Source organism: Apodemus sylvaticus, chromosome X (assembly GCF_947179515.1).
Source record: "Apodemus sylvaticus chromosome X, mApoSyl1.1, whole genome shotgun sequence".
Lineage (NCBI taxonomy): Eukaryota > Metazoa > Chordata > Mammalia > Rodentia > Muridae > Apodemus > Apodemus sylvaticus.
This window is the reverse complement of record NC_067495.1, coordinates 93,268,276-93,290,500: the sequence shown is the minus strand read 5'-3', so window position 1 is coordinate 93,290,500 and position 22,225 is coordinate 93,268,276.

Here is a 22,225-nt window from a genome sequence, read left to right as displayed (position 1 = left end):
GAGTTGGCCATATCCAAGTGGTGCACAGAGGTAGCTAACCAATCAGGTGTGCTGAGAGGCCAGATGAAACTACTCAATGAAACAGAATGAATCCCTGAGGTCATAAGAGCCTTAGAGCAGCCTGTGACAGGAGACTTCCCATTTCCATCTGTACCCAGACCTGATAGGGCCATAGAACTACATAGGCAAATAGAAAAACAACAGAGCTGGTCTAGCAAGAGTATGCACATTTCTGTCTACACGGAGAGAACAGGCCTCCCAGGATCACAGACAGAGAGGTTATATGATAGATTAGCCATATTCAGAGACAGCTATTTATATTAAAATGTTTGTAATTACACTTTTAATCAATTTGGCAATAGTTTATGCCTATCAATCTATTTGTATACTTTTCTATGAAATAGTCAAATTTAACATGCTTTTCTTCATATTCCTGAATTTTATCAGAAATACTTCCCAAATAAACATCAATTTTATTAGAAAATGTATATAATTCCTCCATCAAGAAAGAGAGAAAGATTTTTATGCGTACCAGATTATCTGTAAAATTTTCCATGATAATCTTCAAGTTTATCATGTTATTCTTTCCCTTCCGCCAGAGCACTGAGCTGGCTGGCAGACCCCATTCTTCCACTGATGTTATCTCTGGCCTTTGTTCCTTGGAACAATAAGGCGCTTTCACCTTGAAGACCAAGACTGCCTTAGGGCAGTCTCTCCTGGAAGCCAGCAAAGACCAGCCAGACTGGAAGCAGGCGACCTGCTGAGAAAATGGAGCCAAGGGGTTATTCGCCTGCACTTTGATGTTGAGGGGGGCAGTGTTGTTTCCTAAAGACTATATTAAATATCTTGGCAAAATAATATTAAATTCAGTCCTGACCGGCAACTGTCGCCTCAACTCAATTTCTCTTTTGCCCCCTTCCCGTTACCCCCAGAATTCTCTTCCAGGTATTCCGGTTCACATGTGGCTGTGGGCGGCTACATAATGGCACCCGAACAGGGACAAACCTGATACGGGAGAATTTCCTGAGGTGACCCTATCTGGTGAAGCTTCGCAGAAAAAGTGGAAAGAAGATGGTATCCGCACAGTAAACAAATATAGGAGTCAAATGCTAGCGCTAGTGTAAAATTTTATCCTTTGAAACTATTTTTGTGTGTGCAGAGGGATAAGGTTTAGCAAGCAAAATTGTGCTGACCCGGCACAGTGGCAGCTTGGGATGGATAGATAGGGAAAAATGGGACAGGAAAGTCCGCGTGAAATTTGCGCCTGCAACATTCAAGAGTTACTTTAGGCTAAAGGGATGGGGTTTGCAGAAGGAAGGTTGGAAGATTTCTTGGACCAAATATATTTTTGCTGTCCTTGGTTCCAAGAAAAACGAACGTTATACGAGAGAACTTGGGAAAGAATTGGTAATTCGCTAAAGGCAGCCAAGGCAGATAATATTACTCTCTGCCTATGGACACTTATAAAGGATATTATAGATGAAGGAGGCTTGGAGGAATTAGATATTATTCAAGAACTTGAGGAATATCAAGAAGAAAGCCTGCCGGAGAGGACCTCTGCAAAGCAGAACCCTCCCCACTCTAAATTACAAAAACGCAGAGATAATGCTGATGAGCTAATTGTAAAAAAGGCAGCTCATCCCAAAAAGAGAACAGCTGAATCTCATGGGGAAGAATGGGCCCCTATTGTGCCATCTCCTCCGACTATGACTTTGATGGCAGGAGAGAGATCCAGAGAGATATGCAGTTACAAAAGTTGGAGTTTGAAATTAAATTGCAGAAATTGACTAATGAATTACAGGAGCTAAAAGGGTATCAAATACTAGAGAGAACTATGATCCTGAGACGCGCCAATCGCCACTAGAAAGAGCGATAAGCCAGGTTCATGGAGAAGGGCAGGATATGTCAAAACTCTTAGCTTTTCCTGTCTTAGCGCAGACCAGGAAAATGTGATTAGATAATATCAGACTTTAGAATTTAAAGTGATAAAAGAATTAAAGGTAGCTGTAGCTCAGTATGGCCCTACAGACCCTCTTAAACAAGCTTTATTGGATACTGTGATAGAGTCAAATTTAACTCCACAGGATTGGAGAACCTTGTGTAAGGCTACATTGTCAGGAGGAGGTTTCTTGCTTTGGAGTTCTGAATGGCGTGAGGCTAGCAAAAGAACTGCCACCACAAATACTCAGACAGGCCATCAGAATAAAATGCTGATATGTTACTGGGAGAAGGTACATATGAAGGAAATACTAATCACATTGGATTTACCATCACAGTGTATGCGCAGATTGCGATGGCTGCCCGCCGTGCTTGAAATCTTTTACCATCAAAGGGAGATCTTAGTGGAAACTTAGCAGGTGTCAAACAAGCTCCTGATGAGCTTTTTCAGGATTTTGTGGATAGATTGTTAAAAACAGATAATAAAATTTTTGAAAATTCTCAGGCAGAAAATCCATTGGTTACTCAGCTAGCCTATGAAAATGCTAAGGCAGCTTGCAGGGAGGCCATAAGACCTCATAGGGCGAAGACAGACTTGGATGGTTATATTCATCTCTGTTCTGAAATTGGCCCCTCGTATAATCAGGGTCTAGCAATGGCCGCAGCGTTGCAGGGAACCACCATCCAGGGAATACTTTTGCAGAGACGAGGAAATAAAAGTTGTTTTAAATGTGGCAGTTTAGGTCATTTTAAAAGTGATTGCCCTGGTAACAGGGGTGCTATAAGCGGGCAATCAGTTTGCTCCCCAGGAACCTGTCCTACGTGTAGGAAAGGAAACCATTGGGTTAGGGGATGCAAGTCCAAAACTAATATTCAAGGCAGACCCGTGTCAGGAAACGAGAGGAGGGGCCCACCCCAGACCCCGATTAATCCAGGACAGACAGTTTATGGGGTAACACAGCTGCTGTCAAGCCAAGAAAATCTATATTCGAGCTTGCCAGAGCAACACCAGGGAGCACTGGACTGGACCTCAGTACCACCTACTATGTCATATTAACCCCAGAAATGGGTGTCCAGATCCTGCCAACAGGAGTTTTTGGACCATTACCTGAAGGAACTTGGGGATTACTTCTAGGATGAAGCAGTTCTACTATAAAGGGGCTGTGGATTTATCCAGGTGTCATAGACAGTAACTATGATGGAGAAATAAAAATTATGGCTGTTTCCCCTCATGGTGTCATAACTATACCTGTTAACCAAAGAATTGCTCAACTTATTTTGGTTCCTTTACATACACTGCCTTCCAAATTCTTTAAAGAGAGGACAAGAAGGCTTTGGCTCCTCCGGAGTGTATTGGGTTCAATCTATTACCAATAAGAGACCTAACCTTAAATTGACAATTGAAGGAAAGGGTTTTGAAGGATTAATAGATACGGGAGCTGATGTAACAATTATTAAAGGACAAGACTGGCCGTGTAGCTGGCCCTTGACGGAGACACTTACGCATCTCCAAGGCATCAGATATGCCAATAATCCGAAACAGAGCGCGAGACTTCTAACTTGGAAAGATAAAGAGGGAAATTCAGGGCAAATCCAGCCTTATGTTATGCAAAACTTGCCTACTACCCTTTGGGGAAGAGACCTTTTATAACAAATGAATCTGGTTATGTGTAGTCCTAACAAAATTGCCTCTAGGCAAAAGATAGAACAAGAATCTTTGCCCGCTCAGGGGATTGGGAAAGAAGGGCAAGGCACTAGAAAGTTTAAAAGCCCCCAGCCAAACCCTAACTCTAGAAGTCTGGGGCATATTCAGTAATGGCCACTATCTTGCCTGCATCCCACACCGATAAAATTCAGTGGCTTGATGATAATCCTGTGTGGGTTGATCAGTGGTCCTTATCTAAAGAAAAAATGGAAGCCGCCTCTTTGCTAGTGCAGGAGCAATTAAAGGCAGGACATTTAAGAGAGTCTCTATCTCCATGGAATACCCCAATATTTGTTATTAAGAAAAAATCTGGTAAATGGAGTTTGCTACAAGATTTAAGAAAGGTTAGTGAAACTATGTTGCCCATGGGAACTTTACAAGCTGGTCTTCCATCTCCCATGGCTCTTCCTAAAGTATTTCATAAAATAGTCATAGATTTAAAAGATTGTTTCTTTACTATTCCATTGCATCCTGAGGATTGCAAAAGATTTGCTTTCAGTGTTCCTTCTATTAACTTAATAGAACCTATGAAAAGATATCAATTGACAGTTCTTCCTCAGGGCATGGCTAACAGCCCAGCTTTATGTCAGAAGTTTGTGCACATGCCATTCAGCCTGTAAGACAAAAGTGGCCAGATATTTACTTTATCCATTTCACAGATGACTTTCTGATTGCAAGAAAAAATGCTCAGACTTTGCTTTTATATTTTAAAGATTTATAGCAAACTTTAGCCGTTAAAGGATTGCAAATAGCTCCAGAGAAGGTACAGACCCAGGATCCGTATAATTATCTGGGTTTTAAACTTACAGATCAAGCTATTTTTTCCCAGAAGATAATTATTCACAGGGACAATTTAAAAACTTTAAATGATTTTCAGAAGTTATTGGGTGACAGTAACTGGCTTCGGCCATATTTAAAGCTTACTACAGGAGAATTACGATCTTTATTTGATATTCTAAAGGGGAATGCTGATCCTATATCCTTTAGATTATTAACTTCAGATGGACTTTTGGCTTTATAGATAGTGGAGAAAGCTATTGAAAATCATTTTTTTACCTATATAGATTATACTTTAACTTTGCATCTGCTAATTTTTAATACGACTCATTCACCTGAAGGTTTATTATGGAAAAAGGCTCCTCTGATGTGGATTCATTTGAGGGTGTCTTCAAGGCCATATTATGAGGCAGTAGCCCAAGTAATTGTGCTTGGAAGAAAGCAGGTGCTAACTTATTTTGGCAAAGAACCAGATGTTATTATTCAGCCTTATAATGTAGATCAAGATGCTTGGTTAAAACAGCATAGCACAGATTGGTTGCTTGATCAAATAGGCTTTAAAGGGACTATAGATAACCATTATCCTCAAGACAAATTGATAAAGTTTTTAAATATGCATGAGGTTGTATTTCCTAAAATGACATCTTTATAGCCGTTGCATAATGCTCTTTTAATTTTCACAGATGGCTCTTCCAAAGGAAGAGCCGGATATCTTAGTAGTAATCAACAGGTGGTCATAGAGACCCCTGGGCTTTCTGCTCAGTTATCAGAACTGACAGCGGTGTTGTTTGTATTTCAATCTATAGATAGTACTTTTAATATCTTTGACAGTGCTTACGTTGCATTTTCTATACCACAATTATAAACCTGTGGCACATTTAATTTTAATACGCCAGCTGGATCCTTGTTTTCACAGTTGCATAGTTTCATTCTTGCTAGGAAAAATCCCTTTTATATTGGCCATATAGGAGCTCACTCAGGTCTTCCTGGACCTTTGGCTCAGGGTAATGAGTGCATTGACAAGGCTCTCATAGGAGAGGCGTTAATTTTAGAACCTGTAGAAATGGCTAGACGTGATCATGATAAATTTCATCTTTCTAGCCATACATTAAGACTCCGTCATAAGATCACAAAGGAGCAAGCAAGAATGATTGTAAAACAATGCCCTAATTGTCTTACTTTAGCACCAGTGCCCCACTTAGGGGTTAATCCACGTGGCCTTATACCCAATCAAATTTGGCAAATGGATGTAACTCACTCTGCAGAATTTGGAAAATTAAAATTTATACATGTTTGCATTGATACATGCTCAGGACTCCTTTTTGTCTCCCTGCATTCGAGAGAAGCCTCTAAAAATAAAATTGATTATTGTTTACAAGCCTTTAATACCATGGGATTACCCAAGGTCATTAAGACAGACAATGGACCAGCCTATTCTGGTAAGAACTTTATCTCATTTTGTAAAGAATTTAATATTAAACGTAAAACTAGAATTCCTTATAACCCAATGGGTCAAGGAATCGTAGAGCATGCTCACTGCACCCTTAAAAACTGGCTTCTTAAAACAAAGAAGGGGAATCTATACCCCCAGGTCCCCCAATGCACATCTTGCCTTCGTCTTATTTGTTTTGAATTTTCTGCAAACTGATGCTAAAGGTCAGTCTGCAGCAGACTGACATTGGCACCCAGTTATTTCCAATTCCTACGCCATGGTTAAGTGGCAGGACCCTTTAACTAATAGATAGAATGGTCCAGAGCCCGTTTTAATCTGGGAGAGAGGGTCTGTCTGTATTTTTTCTCAAGGAGAAGGTGGGGCACGTTGGCTGCCAGAGAGATTGGTGAGAAAGGTAAGTACACCCTAAAGCTGCTGATAAGTATAATTAATTCACAAAGGCATTCCCTAAGCCCCTTCTCACTTACTTGGGAAGAAAGGTTCCTTTGTGTTCTTGCAGTTAAGTTGCAAGCCAGGCCTCTTGCCTGAAGTCACAAATTTGCAATCAAATTAAATGTCTTGGGCCTTCCGATACTGACCAAATAAGTTCTTTTCTCTTAATCTCCCTTTGTAGCAGGTATCTCTCATATTCAACACACAGAAGATCAGACTCTCCAGCAATGGCTGCCAGGATGAAGATGGGTGTTTATAATAGCCAGCCAGCCAGCCAGCTTATATCCACAGAGCATTTACTTTACCAGTGGATCCTCAAAAATGAGGCTACATAGTATTCGGAACTATACATGTTTGTTAATATAACAAATATGGGCATCAGTTTGAGGTGCGAGGCGAGGCACTAGAAGGGAAAAAAAAAAATCCTGTCTCCGAATTTCCCTGAAAAGCAGGTCCGGCTGCATGGGGGTTGACATTAAGAGACTGTCCTTAAATTATTAAGGCAGTCTATTTCCGCTCCCCTGAAAAACATGCCATTAATATTTAAGGGTGTTGGACCTCTGTTTTCCCTCACTGGTAAAGGCCCGTTGTCAATTGGATGAATATATTTATATCCACTGAGTTGTTAAAAATTAATAATTAAGGGGGAATTGTCCCTTCCCCCACTGCATTGAGCTGGCTGGCAGCCCCTCCTCTTCCGCTGGTGTTATCTCTGGCATTTGTTCCTTGGAACAATAAGGAGCTTTCACCTTGATGACCAAGACTGCCTCAGGGCAGTTCTCCTGGAAGCCAGCAAAGACCCACCAGACTGGAAGCAGGCAACCCGCTGAGAAAATGGAGCCAAGGAGTTCTCGGCCTGCCCTTTGATGTTGGGTGGGGTCAGGGTTGTTTGCTAAAGACTATATATCTTGCAAAATAATATTAAAGTCAGTCCTGACTGGCAACTGTCGCCTCGACTCAATTTCTCTTTCGCCCCCTTCCCGTTACCCCCAGAATTCTCTTCCAGGTATTCCGGTTCACATGTGGTGCAGGCGGCTACATTATTCTATATTTCTCTACAATTGTAGTAGATGGATTTATCATGTAAATCTTCAGTCTTGTCATAACATATTGCTACTTCCTTTTAAAATCAATTAAGCAAGGCTTTTTTATCTACCATTTTTCTCACTGATATTCTAAAAATATTTTCAGAATGGACATGTTATTCTACATATTTCTTCAATATGACTGCAAATATTTTCAATGTAAATCTTCAATTTTACCATAAAATGATTTTACATCCTTTATATGAAGAAAAAGAAAACACACAAAGTTTAAAGTCTGTTCTGAATTATCAGGAAGGAATAAATACTTGAACCCACAGAACAATGGGCTATTTAATGAAAATTACAATGCTGAGAAGATACCTTAACTTAAAGTTTCAGGTATTTTCTAAAAGAAAACAACTTGGCCATTGTCCTTGTTTAACTAACTCAGCCACATGGAAAACACTATTTATAAAAGCACCACACCCTTTAACTAAAGACAAAAAAAACCCAAACCTCTATCTAAAAGTTAATAAATAATTTTGTTCTATCTGGCTAGCATTTCCACAGTCAGCAGAGATTACTTCTGTGCTTTAGAGGAAAAAAATCTTACCCATGTAAATACACTGATGAAAGTAGAATGCTCTGACAATGCCTTTATACTCAAGAGCTACTCCAAAGTTGCCATGGTTATACAACCATTATGATGTAAACATCAACTCTCTTAGTGGGTTTGAGGCCTGGTTAACATGAGGGATTTTATCATGTGGTACTGAAATTGGAGGTAAAGGCTTGTGGACAGGAAGTTCAAAGTTATAGCATAAAGCCTACTATAATTTTGCTCAAGGGGATGGTGTAGCATTTCCTTTTATGCTTATGTTTATACACATAGATTGCTAGGAACCTTACTCCACAAAAGTTTCTTTTGAAGTGTATAACTTTTCAGTGTTTAGAGATTAAGTGACAGTGAAAGTGAAATACAAAAGGATACCACAATGATACCTTTCCTCCATCCAAATCTCAGGGATCAGCAAAAAAAAATGGACAAGGGAGGAACAGTGTAAGGGATACAAAATGAGCAATGCTCTGAAATGCACACTTCAGTACAGAAATATGGGCACTTAGTTCATGAACACATACCAACTGTGTTTATCTATTTATCCATATAAGACAAGACACCCAGAACTATGCAAATAATTAAGCAGATGTGTTCCTCATACTCTACCTCTTGGGAGGATAAAGTTTCAGGTGGAAGATGTTTGGAGGGCTCTTCTAACAAATTAGCAGCTTTTCTATATCCTAGAGTATAGACGCATATCCAAGTTTACATGGGCAGCACGAATTGACCTTAGTGAATTACCAACTATGAAATATGACATGAAATAGGGTGGGGTAAATTTGAGGGAAAAAAATGGTGTTTAATATAGTAAACAGAAGCAAGTTAAGATTGTTTTTCAGTGTTTGGAAGTACGAGAATTTATTTGGTTGTTAATAATTTCAGACCTTTAAAACAAGAACCATCACTTCTTCTTTCTGTCTCTGGTTTTGAAACATCCTTTGCCAAAGTGGGTCATATCCAAGTGGTACAAAGAGGAATCAAACCACTCATGAGGGCAGAGAGGACACATAACACAGGCAGGACCACTTGCACTAATCAGAGAAAATAGACTGAAGCACTGAGGATATAAGAGGCTAGGAAAACCCTGGGACAGGAGAATTCCCATTTCCATCTGAACACAGACACGATTGTCACCAGAATATGATTGTCACCAGAATATGATACAACACTTTGAATTTCCAAGTATTTTCCAAAATAACACAACTTGGTCATTGTCCTTGTTTAACAAACTCAACCTCATTGAAAGCCCTAATGTTAATGGCACCACACCCTTTAACTAAAGACACAGAAAACTCAATCACAAAGTTTCAAGGAATTATGTTTCATCTGGATAGCTTTACATAGTCAGAATAGAATAAAAACCTTATCCATTTTCTTACATGGAAAACATGCATTCTATGATGGAAACAGCATTCTATGACACTGCCTTTACAGTCAAGAGCTTCTCTGCTGTTGCCATGGTTATACAAGTATTATGAGGTAAACATGCATACTCCTATTGGGTTTGAGACCTGATTAACATGAGGATTTTTAATGTCTGATACTGACATTGTTGTTAAAGTCACGTGGATATGCTTATAATAGGTTATAGGACAGAACCCAGTATAATTTTGCTCATGGTGGTGGAGTAACATTTTCTTCTATATTTATATACACAAAGAATTTTAGGAACCTTATTACAAAAGGCCTGTTTTGAAGGGTACATCAATTTTAGTAAAGACCATCAACTTTCAAGTGTTTAGAGATTGAATGACTGTGGGAGTGAAATCCCAAAGGAAACCACAATGCCACTTTTCACACTGTCCAAATTACAGAGATATGCACAAAAGAGGACAAGGGAAGCACAATATAAGGGATGCTAAATGAGCAATGTTGTGAAATGCTTACTTCCATACAGGAATCTGAGCACTTAGTTCATGAACTCACAGCAACTGTGACTATATAGATATTCATATAAGAGCAAACATCCCGAATTTTACAAATACTTAATGGGGTGTTTTCTCCATCCTTCTCCGCTTAAGAGGATAAAGTGGCCATTAGAAACTGTTCGCAGTTGTGTTCTAACTAATGAGCAGCTTTTCTGTGTTCCAGTGGATAGACTCATATCCAAGTTCACATGGGCAGCAGTAATTGAACTTAGGGAATTATCACATATGAAAGATGACATGAAATTGGGAGGGACATATTAGACTGAAATTAAATGGTGTTTAACAGAGTAAATATTTGCATGTTAAGATATTATTTCAGTGTATGGAGGCATAAAAATTTATATGGGAGCTGGCAAATTGTAATCATTTAAACCCAGAATCATTGCTTCTTCTTTCTCTCTCTGGCTTGTTAATATCCTCTTCCAGAGTTGGCCATATCCAAATGGTGCACAGAGGTAACTAACCACTCAGGAGTGCAGAGAGGCCAGATAAAACATGTGTTACCACCCATACTACTAAGTGAAACAGCATGAATGCCTGTGGTCATAAGATTCTTGGAGCAGCCTTGGACAGGAGACTTCCCTTTTCCATCTATACACAGACCAGATAGAGCCATAGAACTACATAGGCAAATAAAACAACAACAGAGCTGGTATAGCAAGAGTATGCACATACCTGTCTACACGGAGAGAACAGGGCTCCCAGGAACACAAGGAGGCTATATTATAGATTATCCATATTCAGGGACAGCTATCTATATCAGAAATATTTGTTATTACACTTTTAATCAATTTGGCAATAGTTTATGCCTATCAATATATCTGTATATTTTTCTATGATATAGTCAAATTTAACATGCTTTTCTTCATATTCCTGAAGTTTATCAGAAATACTTCCCAAGTAAACATCAATTTTATTAGAAAATGTATATAATTCTTCCATCAAGAAAGAGAGAAACATTTTTATGCCTACCAGATTATCTGTAAAATTTTCCATGATAATTTTCAAGTTTATCATGTTATTCTGTATTTTTCTACAATTGTATTAAATATATTTATCATGTAAATTTTCAGTCTTGTCATAATATATTGCTACTTCCTTTTAAAAACAAGTAAGCAACAATTTTTTGTCTACAATTTATCTCAATAATATTCTAAAAATATTTTCAAAACAGACATGTTTTTCTATATGTTTCTTCAATATTATCGGAAATATTTTCAATGTAAATCTTCAATTTTACCATAAAATGTTTTTACTTCCTTTGTATAAAGAAAAAGAAAACACACAATGTTTAAAGTCTGTTCTGAATTCGCAGGAAGGAATAAATACTTGAACCCACAGAACCATCGCTATATAATGAAAATTACAAAGCTAAGAAGAAGATACTACCCCTTGCTGTTCCAGGTAGATTCTAAAAGAAAACAACTTTGCCATTGTCCTTGGTTAACTAATTCACCCAGTTGGAAAACACTAATGATAAAATCACCACACACTTTAACTAAAGACAAAAAAATACCTCTATCTAAAAGTTAATAAAAAAAAATTGTTCCTCCTGGCTAGGTTTTCCAAAGTCAGAGGATAGTACTTCTGGGCATTATAGGAATAAAATCTTACCAATGTTCTTACACAGTGATGAAAATAGCATGCTCTGACAATGCTTTTACAGTCAAGAGCTACTCCAATGTTGCCATGGTTATACAGCCATTATGATGTAAACATCCACTCTCATAGTTGGTTTGAGGCCTGGTTAACATGAGGGTTTTTAACATCTGGTACTGAAATCTGAGGTAAAGGATTGTGGATAGGAACTTCACAGGTTATAGCATAGAGCCTACTATAAATTTACTCATGGGGATTGTGTAGCATTTCCTTTTATGCTTATGTTCATACACATAGATTGCTAGGAACCTTAGTCCAAAAAGTTTCTTTTGAAGTGTATAACTTTTCAGTGTTTAGAGATTAAGTGACAGTGAAAGTGAAATAGAAAAGGACACCACAACGACACCTTTCCTCCATCCAAATCTCAGGGATCAGCAAAAAAAAAAAAAAAAAAAAATGGACAAGGGAAGAACAGTGTAAGAGATACAAAATGAGCAATGCTCTGAAATGTACACTTAAGTACAGAAATATGGGCACTTAGTTCATGAAAACATACCAACTGTGTTTATCTATTTATCCATATAAGACAAGACACCCAGAACTACGCAAATAATTAAGCGGATGTGTTCCTTAGTACTCTAACTCTTATGAGGGTAAAGTTTCATGTGGAAGCTCTGTGGAGGGCTGTTCTAACAAATTAGCAGCTTTTCTATATTCGAGAGTATAGACTCATATCCATGTTCACATGGGCAGCACGAATTGACCTTAGTGAATTACCAACTATGAAATATGACATGAAATAGGGTGGGGTAAATTTGAGGGAAAATAAAGGGTGCTTAATATAGTAAACAGAAGCAAGTTAAGATTGTTGTTCAGTGTTTGGAAGTACGAGAATTTATTTGGTTGTTAATAATTTCAGACCTTTAAAACAAGAACCATCGCTTCTTCTTTCTGTCTCTGGTTTTGAAACATCCTTTACAAAAGTGGGTCATATGCAAGTGGTACAAAGAAGTATCAAACCACTCATGAGGGCAGAGAGGACACATAACACAGGCAGGACCCCTTGCACTAATCAGAGAAAATAGACTGAAGCACTGAGGGTATAAGAGGCTAGGAAATGCCTGGGACAGGAGAATTCCCATTTCCATCTGAACACAGACACGATTGTCACCAGAATATGATTGTCACCAGAATATGATACCACACTTTGAATTTCCAAGTATTTTCCAAAATAACAAAACTTGGTCATTGTCCTTGTTTAAGAAACTCAACCTCATTGAAAGCCCTAATGTTAATGGCACCACACCCTTTAACTAAAGACATAGAAAACTCAATCTCAAACTTTCTAGGAATTATGTTTCATCTGGATAGCTTTACATAGTCAGAATAGAATAAAAACCATATCCATTTTCTTACATGGAAAACATGCATTCTATGATAGAAACAGCATTCTATGACACTGCCTTTACAGTCAAGAGCTTCTCTCCTGTTGCCATGGTTATAAAACTATTATGAGGTAAACATGCACACTCCTAGTGGGTTTGAGACCTGATTAACATGAGGATTTTTAATGTCTGATGCTGACATTGTTGTTAAAGTCACGTGGATATGGTGATAATAGGTTATAAGACAGAACCCACTATAATTATACTCGTGGTGATGGAATAACATTTTCTTCTATATTTATATACACAAAGAATTTTAGGAACCTTATTACAAAAGGCCTGTTTTGAAGGGTACATCAATTTTAGTAAAGACCATCAACTTTCAAGTGTTTAGAGATTGAATGACAGTGGAAGTGAAATCCCAAAGGAAACCACAATGCCACTTTTCACACTGTCCAAATCACAGAGATATGCACAAAAGAGGACAAGGGAAGCACAATATAAGGGATGCTAAATGAGCAATGTTGTGAAATGCTTACTTCCATACAGGAATATGAGCACTTAGTTCATGAACTCACAGCAACTGTGATTATATAGATATTCATATAAGACCAGACAGCCCGAATTTTACAAATACTTAATGTGATGTGTTCTCCATCCTTCTCCTCTTAAGAGTATAAAGTTGCCGTTGGAAGCTGTTTGCAGGTGTGTTCTAAATAATGAGCAGCTTTTCTGTGTTCCAGTGGATAGACTCATATCCAAGTTCACATGGGCAGCAGTAATTGAACTTAGGGAATTATCACATATGAAAGATGACATGAAATTGTGAGGGACATATTAGACCGAAATTAAATGGTGTTTAACAGAGTAAATAGTTGCATGTTAAGATATTATTTCAGTGTATGGAGGCATGAAAATTTATATGGGACTTGGCAAATTGAAATCATTTAAACCCAGAATCATTGCTTCTTCTTTCTCTCTCTGGCTTGTTAATATCCTCTTCCAGAGTTGGCCATATCCAAATGGTGCACAGAGGTAAAGTAACTAACCACTCAGGAGTGCAGAGAGGCCAGATAAAACATGTGTTACCACCCATACTACTCAGTGAAACAGCATGAATGCCTGAGGTCAGAAGATTCTTGGAGCAGCCTTGGACAGGAGACTTCCCATTTCCATCTATACTCAGACGTGATAGGGCCACAGAACTACATAGGCAAATAGAACAACAACAGAGCTGGTCTAGCAAGAGTAGGCACATACCTGTCTACACGGAGAGAACAGGGCTCCCAGGATCACAGAGAGGCTATATGATAGATTATCCAAATTCAGAGATAGCTATCTATATCAGAAATGTTTGTAATTACACTTTTAATCAATTTGGCAATAGTTTATGCCTATCAATATATCTGTATACTTTTCTATGATATAGTCAAATTTAACATGCTTTTCTTCATATTCCTGAAGTTTATCAGTAATTCTTCCCAAGTAAACATCAATTTTATTAGAAAATGTATATATTTCTACCATAAAGAAAGAGAGAAACATTTTTATTCCTACCAGATTATCTGTAAAATTTTCCATGATAATCTTCAACTTTATCATGTTATTCTGTATTTTTCTACAATTGTATTAAATATATTTATCAGGTAAATTTTCAGTCTTGTCATAACATATTGCTAGTTCCTTTTAAAAACAGGTAAGCAACGATATTTGTCTACCATTTTTCTCACTAATATTCTAAAAATATTTTCACAATGGACATGTTTTTCTATATATTTCTTCAATATTATTGGAAATATTTTCAATGTAAATCTTCAATTTTACCATAAAATGTTTTACATTCTTTGTATAAAGAAAAATTACACACACAATGTTTAAAGTCTGTTCTGAATTAGCAGGAAGGAATAAATACTTGAACCCACAGAACCATCGCTATATAATGAAAATTACAAAGCTAAGAAGAAGATACTACACCTTGATGTTCCAGGTAGATTCTAAAAGAAAACAACTTGGACATTGTCCTTATGTTTACTAACTCACCCAGATGGAAAACACTAATGATAAAAGCACCACACCCTTTAACTAAAGTCAAAAAAAATACCTCTATCTAAAAGTTAATAAAAAAAAAAATTGTTCCACCTGTCTAGGTTTTCCAAAGTCAGAGGAGAGTACTTCTGGGCATTATAGGAAAAAAATCTTACCAATGTTCTTACACTGTTATGAAAATAGCATGCTCTGACAAGGCCTTTACAGGCAAGAGCTACTCCAATGTTGCCATGGTTATTCAGCCATTATGATGTAAACATTCACTCTCTTAGTTGGTTTGAGGCCTGGTAACATGAGGGATTTTAACATCTGGTATGAAATTGGAGGTAAAGACTTGTGGATAGGAACTTCACAGTTTATAGCATAGAGCCTACTATAATTTTGCTCATGGGCATGGTGTAGCATTTCCTTTTATGCTTATGTTTATACACATAGATTGCTAGGAACCTTAGTCCAAAAAGTTTCTTTTGAAGTGTATAACTTTTCAGTGTTTAGAGATTAAGTGACAGTGAAAGTGAAATAGAAAAGGATACCACAATGACACCTTTCCTCCATCCAAATCTCAGGGATCAACAAAAAAAATGGACAAGGGAAGAACAGTGTAAGGGATACAAAATGAGCAATGCTCTGAAATGCACACTTCAGTACCGAAATATGGGCACTTAGTTCATGAACACATACCAACTGTGTTTATCTATTTATCCATATAAGACAAGAAACCCAGAACTATGCAAATAATTAAAAGGATGTGTTCCTCATACTCTACCTCTTAGGAGGATAAAGTTTTAGGTGGAAGCTGTTTGGAGGGCTGTTCTAACAAATTAGCAGCTTTTCTATATTCTAGAGTATAGACTCATATCCAAGTTCACATGGGCAGCACGAATTGACATTAGTGAATTACCAACTATGAAATATGACATGAAATAGGGTGGGGTAAATTTGAGGGAAAATAAAGGGTGTTTAATATAGTAAACAGAAACAAGTTAAGATTGTTGTTCAGTGTTTGGAAGTACGAGAATTTATTTGGTTGTTAATAATTTCAGACCTTTAAAACAAGAACCATCACTTCTTCTTTCTGTCTCTGCTTTTGAATCATCCTTTGCCAAAGTGGGTCATATCCAAGTGGTACAAAGAGGTATCAAACTACTCATGAGTGCAGAGGGGACACATAACACAGGCAGGACCACTTGCACTAATCAGAGAAAATAGACTGAAGCACTGAGGATATAAGAGGCTAGGAAAAGCCTAGGACAGGAGAATTCCCATCTCCATCTGAACACAGACACGATTGTCACCAGAATATGATTGTCACCAGAATATGACACCACACTTTGAATTTCCAAGTATTTTCCAAAATAACCCAACTTGGTCATTGTCCTTGTTTAACAAACTCAACCTCATTGAAAGCCCTAATGTTAATGGCACCACACCCTTTAACTAAAGAGACAGAAAACTTAATCTCAAAGATTCTAGGAATTATGTTTCATCTGGATAGCTTTACATAGTCAGAATAGAATAAAAACCTTATCCATTTTCTTACATGGAAAACATGCATTCTATGATGGAAACAACATTCTATGACACTGCCTTTAGAGTCAAGAGCTTCTCTGCTGTTGCCATGGTTATACAACTATTATGAGGTAAACATGCACACTCCTAGTGGGTTTGAGACCTGAATAACATGAGGATATTTAATGTCTGATACTGACATTGTTGTTAAAGTCACATGGATATGGTGATAATAGGTTATAGGACAGAAGCCACTATAATTTTGCTCATGGTGATGGAGTAACATTTTCTTCTATATTTATATACACAAAGAATTTTAGGAACCTTATTACAAAAGGCCTGTTTTGAAGGGTACATCAATTTTAGTAAAGACCATCAACTTTCAAGTGTTTAGAGATTGAATGACAGTGGAAGTGAAATCCCAAAGGAAACCACAATGCCACTTTTCACACTGTCCAAATCACAGAGATATGCACAAAAGAGGACAAGGGAAGCACAATATAAGGGATGCTAAATGAGCAATGTTGTGAAATGCTTACTTCCATACAGGAATATGAGCACTTAATTCATGAACTCACAGCAACTGTGATTATATAGATATTTATATAAGACCAGACAGCCCGAATTTTACAAATACTTAATGGGATGTGTTCTCCATCCTTCCCCTCTTAAGATGATAAAGTGGATGTTGGAAGCTGTTTGCAGGTGTCTGATAACTAATGAGCAGCTTTTCTGTGTTCCAGTGGATAGACTCATATCCAAGTTCACATGGGCAGCAGTAATTGAACTTAGGGAATTATCACATATGAAAGATGACATGAAATTGGGAGGGACATATTAGAACGAAATTAAATGGTGTTTAACAGAGTAAATAGTTGCATGTTAATATATTATTTCTGTGTATGGAGGCATGAAAATTTATATGGGAGCTGGCAAATTGAAATCATTTAAACCCAGAATCATTGCTTCTTCTTTCTGTCTCTGGCTTGTTCATATCCTCTGCCACAGTTGGCCATATCCAAATGGTGCACAGAGGTAACTAACCACTCAGGAGTGCAGAGAGGCCAGATAAAACATGTGTTACCACCCATACTACTCAGTGAAACAGCATGAATGCCTGAGTTCAAAAGAAATTTGGAGCAGCGTGGTACAAGAGACTTCCCATTTCCATCTATACTCAGACCTGATAGGGCCATAGAACTACATATGCAAATATAATAACAACAGAGGTGGTCTAGCAAGAGTATGCACATACCTGTCTACACGGAGAGAACAGGGCTCCCAGGATCACAGAGAGGCTATATGGTTGATTATCCATATTCAGAGACAGCTATCTATATCAGAAATATTTGTTATTACACTTTTAATCAATTTGGCAATAGTTTATGCCTATCAATATATCTGTATACTTTTCTATGATATAGTCAAATTTAACATGCTTTTCTTCATATCCCTGAAGTTTATCAGAAATACTTCTCAAGTAAACATCAATTTTATTAGAAAATGTATATATTTCTTCCATCAAGAAAGAGAGAAACATTTTTATGCCTACCAGATTATCTGTGAAATTTTCCACCATAATCTTCAAGTTTATCATGTTATTTTGTATTTTTCTACAATTGTATTAAATGTATTTATCATGTAAATTTTCAGTCTTGTCATAACATATTGCTACTTCCTTTTAAAAACAAGTAAGCAACGATTTTTTGTCAACCACTTTTCTCAATAATATTCTAAAAATATTTTCACAATGGACATGTTTTTCTATATATTTCTTCAATATTATTGGAAATATTTTCAATGTAAATCTTCAATTTTACCATAAAATGTTTTTACTCCCTTTGTATAAAGAAAAATAAAACACACAATGTTTAAAGTCTGTTCTGAATTAGCAGGAAGGAATAAATACTTGAACCCACAGAACCATCGCTATATAATGAAAATTACAATGCTAAGAAGAAGATACTACACCTTGATGTTCCAGGTAGATTCTAAAAGAAAACAACTTGGCCATTTTCCTTGGTTAACTAACTCACCCAGATGGAAAACACTAATGATAAAAGCACCACACCCTTTAACTAAAGACAAAAAAATACCTCTATAAAAAAGTTAATAAAAAAAAATGTTCCACCTGTCTAGGTTTTCCAAAGTCAGAGGAGAGTGCTTCTGGGCATTATAGGAAAAAAATCTTACCCATGTTCTTACACTGTGATGAAAATAGCATGCTCTGACAATGCCTTTACAGTCAAGAGCTACTCCAATGTTGCCATGGTTATACATCCATTATGATGTAAACATCCACTCTCTTAGTTAGGTTGAGGCCTGGTTAACATGAGGGATTTTAACATCTGGTACTGATATTGGAGGTAAAGTCTTGTGGATAGAAAGTTCACAGGTTATAGCATAGAGCCTACTATAATTTAGCTCATGGGGATGGTGTAGCATTTCCTTTTATGCTTATGTTTATACACATAGATTGCTAGGAACCTTAGTCCAAAAAGTTACTTTCGAAGTGTATGACTTTTCAGTGTTTAGAACTTAAGTGACAGTGAAAGTGAAATACAAAAGGATAACACAATGCCACCTTTCCTCCATCCAAATCTCAGGGATCAGCAAAAAAAAAAAAAAATGGACAAGGGAAGAACAGTGTAAGGGATACAAAATGAACAATGCTCTGAAATGACACTTCAGTACAGAAATATGGGCACTTAGTTCATGAACACATACCAACTGTTTTTATCTATTTATCCATATAAGACAAGCCACCCAGAACTATGCAAATAATTACGCTGATGTGTTCCTCATACTCTACCTCTTAGGAGGATAAAGTTTCAGGTGGAAGCTGTTTTGAGGGCTGTTCTAACAAATTAGCAGCTTTTCTCTATTTTAGAGTATAGAATCATATCCAAGTTCACATGGGCAGCACGAATTGACCTTAGTGAATTACCAACTAAGAAATATGACATGAAATAGGGTGGGATAAATTTGAGGAAAAATCAAGGGTGTTTAATATAGTAAAGAGAAGCAAGTTAAGATTGTTTTTCAGTGTTTGGAAGTACGAGAATTTATTTGGTTGTTAATAATTTCAGACCTTTAAAACAAGGACCATCACTTCTTCTTTCTGTCTCTGGTTTTTAAACATCCTTTGCCAATGTGGGTCATATCAAAGTGGTACATAGAGGTATCAAACCACTAATGAGGGCAGAGAGGACACATAACACAGGCAGGATCACTTGCACTAATCAGAGAAAATAGACTGAAGCACTGAGGATATAAGAGGCTAGGAAAAGCCTGGGACAGTTGAATTTCCGTTTCCATTTGAACACAGACACTATTGTCACCAGAATATGATTGCCACCAGAATATGATACCACACTTTGAATTTCCAAGTATTTTCCAAAATAACACAACTTGGTCATTGTCCTTGTTTAACAAACTCAACCTCATTGAAAACCCTAATGTTAATGGCACCACACCCTTTAACTAAAGACACAGAAAACTCAATCTAAAAGTTTTTAGGAATTATGTTTCATCTGGATAGCTTTACATAGTCAGAATAGAATAAAAACCTTATCCATTTTCTTACATGGAAAACATGCATTCTATGAGGGAAACAGCATTCTATGACACTGCCTTTACAGTCAAGAGCTTCTCTGCTGTTGCCATGGATATACAACTATTTTGAGGTAAACATGCACACTCCTAATGGGTTTGAGACCTGATTAACATGAGGATTTTTAATCTCTGATACTGACATTGTTGTTAAAGTCACATGGATATGGTGATAATAGGTTATAGGACAGAACCCACTATAATTTTGTCATGGTGATAGAGTAACAATTTCTTCTATATTTATATACACAAAGAATTTTAGGAACCTTATTACAAAAGGCCTGTTTTGAAGGGTACATCAATTTTAGTAAAGACCATCAACTTTCAAGTGTTTAGAGATTGAATGACAGAAGAAGTGAAATCCCAAAGTTAACCACAATGCCACTTTTCACACTGTCCAAATCACAGAGATATGCACAAAAGAGGACAAGGAAAGCAGAATATAAGGGATGCTAAATGAGCAATGTTGTGAAATGCTTACTTCCATACAGGAATCTGAGCACTTAGTTCATGAACTCACAGCAACTGTGATCATATAGATATTCATATATGACCAAACAGCCCGAATTTTACAAATACTTAATGGGATGTGTTCTCCATTCTTCTCCTCTTAAGAGGATAAAGTGGCCATTGGAAGCTGTTTGCGGGTGTGTTCTAACTAATGAGCAGCTTTTCTGTGTTCCAGTGGATAGACTCATATCCGAGTTCACATGGGCAGAAGTAATTGAACTTAGGGAATTATCACATATGAAAGATGACATGAAATTGGGAGGGGCATATTAGACCGAAATTAAAAGGTGTTTAACAGAGTAAATAGTTGCATGTTAAGATATGATTTCAGTGCATGGAGGCATGAAAATTTATATGGGAGCTTTCAAATTGAAATCATTTAAACCCAGCATCATTCCTTCTTCTTTCTCTCTCTGGCTTGTTAATATCCTCTTCCAGAGTTGGCCATATCCAAATGGTGCATAGAGGTAACTAACCACTCAGGAGTGCAGAAAGGCCAGATAAAACATGTTACCACCCATACTACACAGTGAAACAGCATGAATGCCTAAGGTCATAAGATTCTTGGAGCAGCCTGGGACAGGATACTTCCCATTTCCATCTATACTCAGACTTGATAGGGCCTTAAAACTACATAGGCAAATAGAACAACAACAGAGCTGGTCTAGCAAGAGTATGCACATACCTGTCTACACGGAGAGAACAGGGCTCCCAGGATCACATAGAGGCTATATGATAGACTATCCATATTCAGAGACAGCTATCTATATCAGAAATATTTGTAATTACTCTTTTAATCAATTTGGCAATAGTTTATGCCTATCAATATATCGGTATACTTTTCTATGATATAGTCAAATTTAACATGCTTTTCTTCATATTCTTGAACTTTATCAGAATTACTTCCCAAGTAAACATCAATTTTATTAGAAAATGTATATAATTCTTCCATCAAGAAAGAGAGAAACATTTTTTTTAATATCACTGGTAGTTTATTGAAATATTTGTATCCTGAAAACAGCATATTGCACTGTAGATAATAGGATTAGTAGGTAGCCTGTATTCTTGGAAGCCTCGGCTTGCTGGTGCTATTCAGAGCTACCAATGAATGTTCCATTTAGAGTCCTGTTAGATAGGAGGAATAACAATATGAACCAACCAGTACCCACAGTGTTCCCAGGGACTAAACCACCAACCAAAGAGTACACATGCAGAAACCCATGGCTCCAGCTGCATATGTAGTAGAGCATGGCCTTGTTGCATATCAGTGAGAGGAGAAGCCCTTGGTCCTGTGAAAGCTCAGTGCCCAAGTGAAGGGGAATGCCAGGACAGGGAAGAAGGAGTAGGAGGGCTGGTGATCAGGGGGAGGGGTAATAGGATAGGGGGTTTTCGGACGAGAAATAAGGAAAGGGGATACTATTTGAAATGTAAACAAAGAAAATATTTAATAAAAACTAAAACAATAATAATTATGAAAGCTCATTTGATTTCTTGTTATGCTGCCTTTAGTTACTATTATGATGAGTGGATGCATTCTATTCTTGATTCAAACTTTATTAAAACTTTCTAGCAAAATAACTCAGAACCTCTCTTAAAACATTTTTCCTAAAATTATTTGAATGAAATCAGGAATTCTACAAAATTATTAATTCATCTAAACAGCATTAATTCATGACAGTTCAATTTT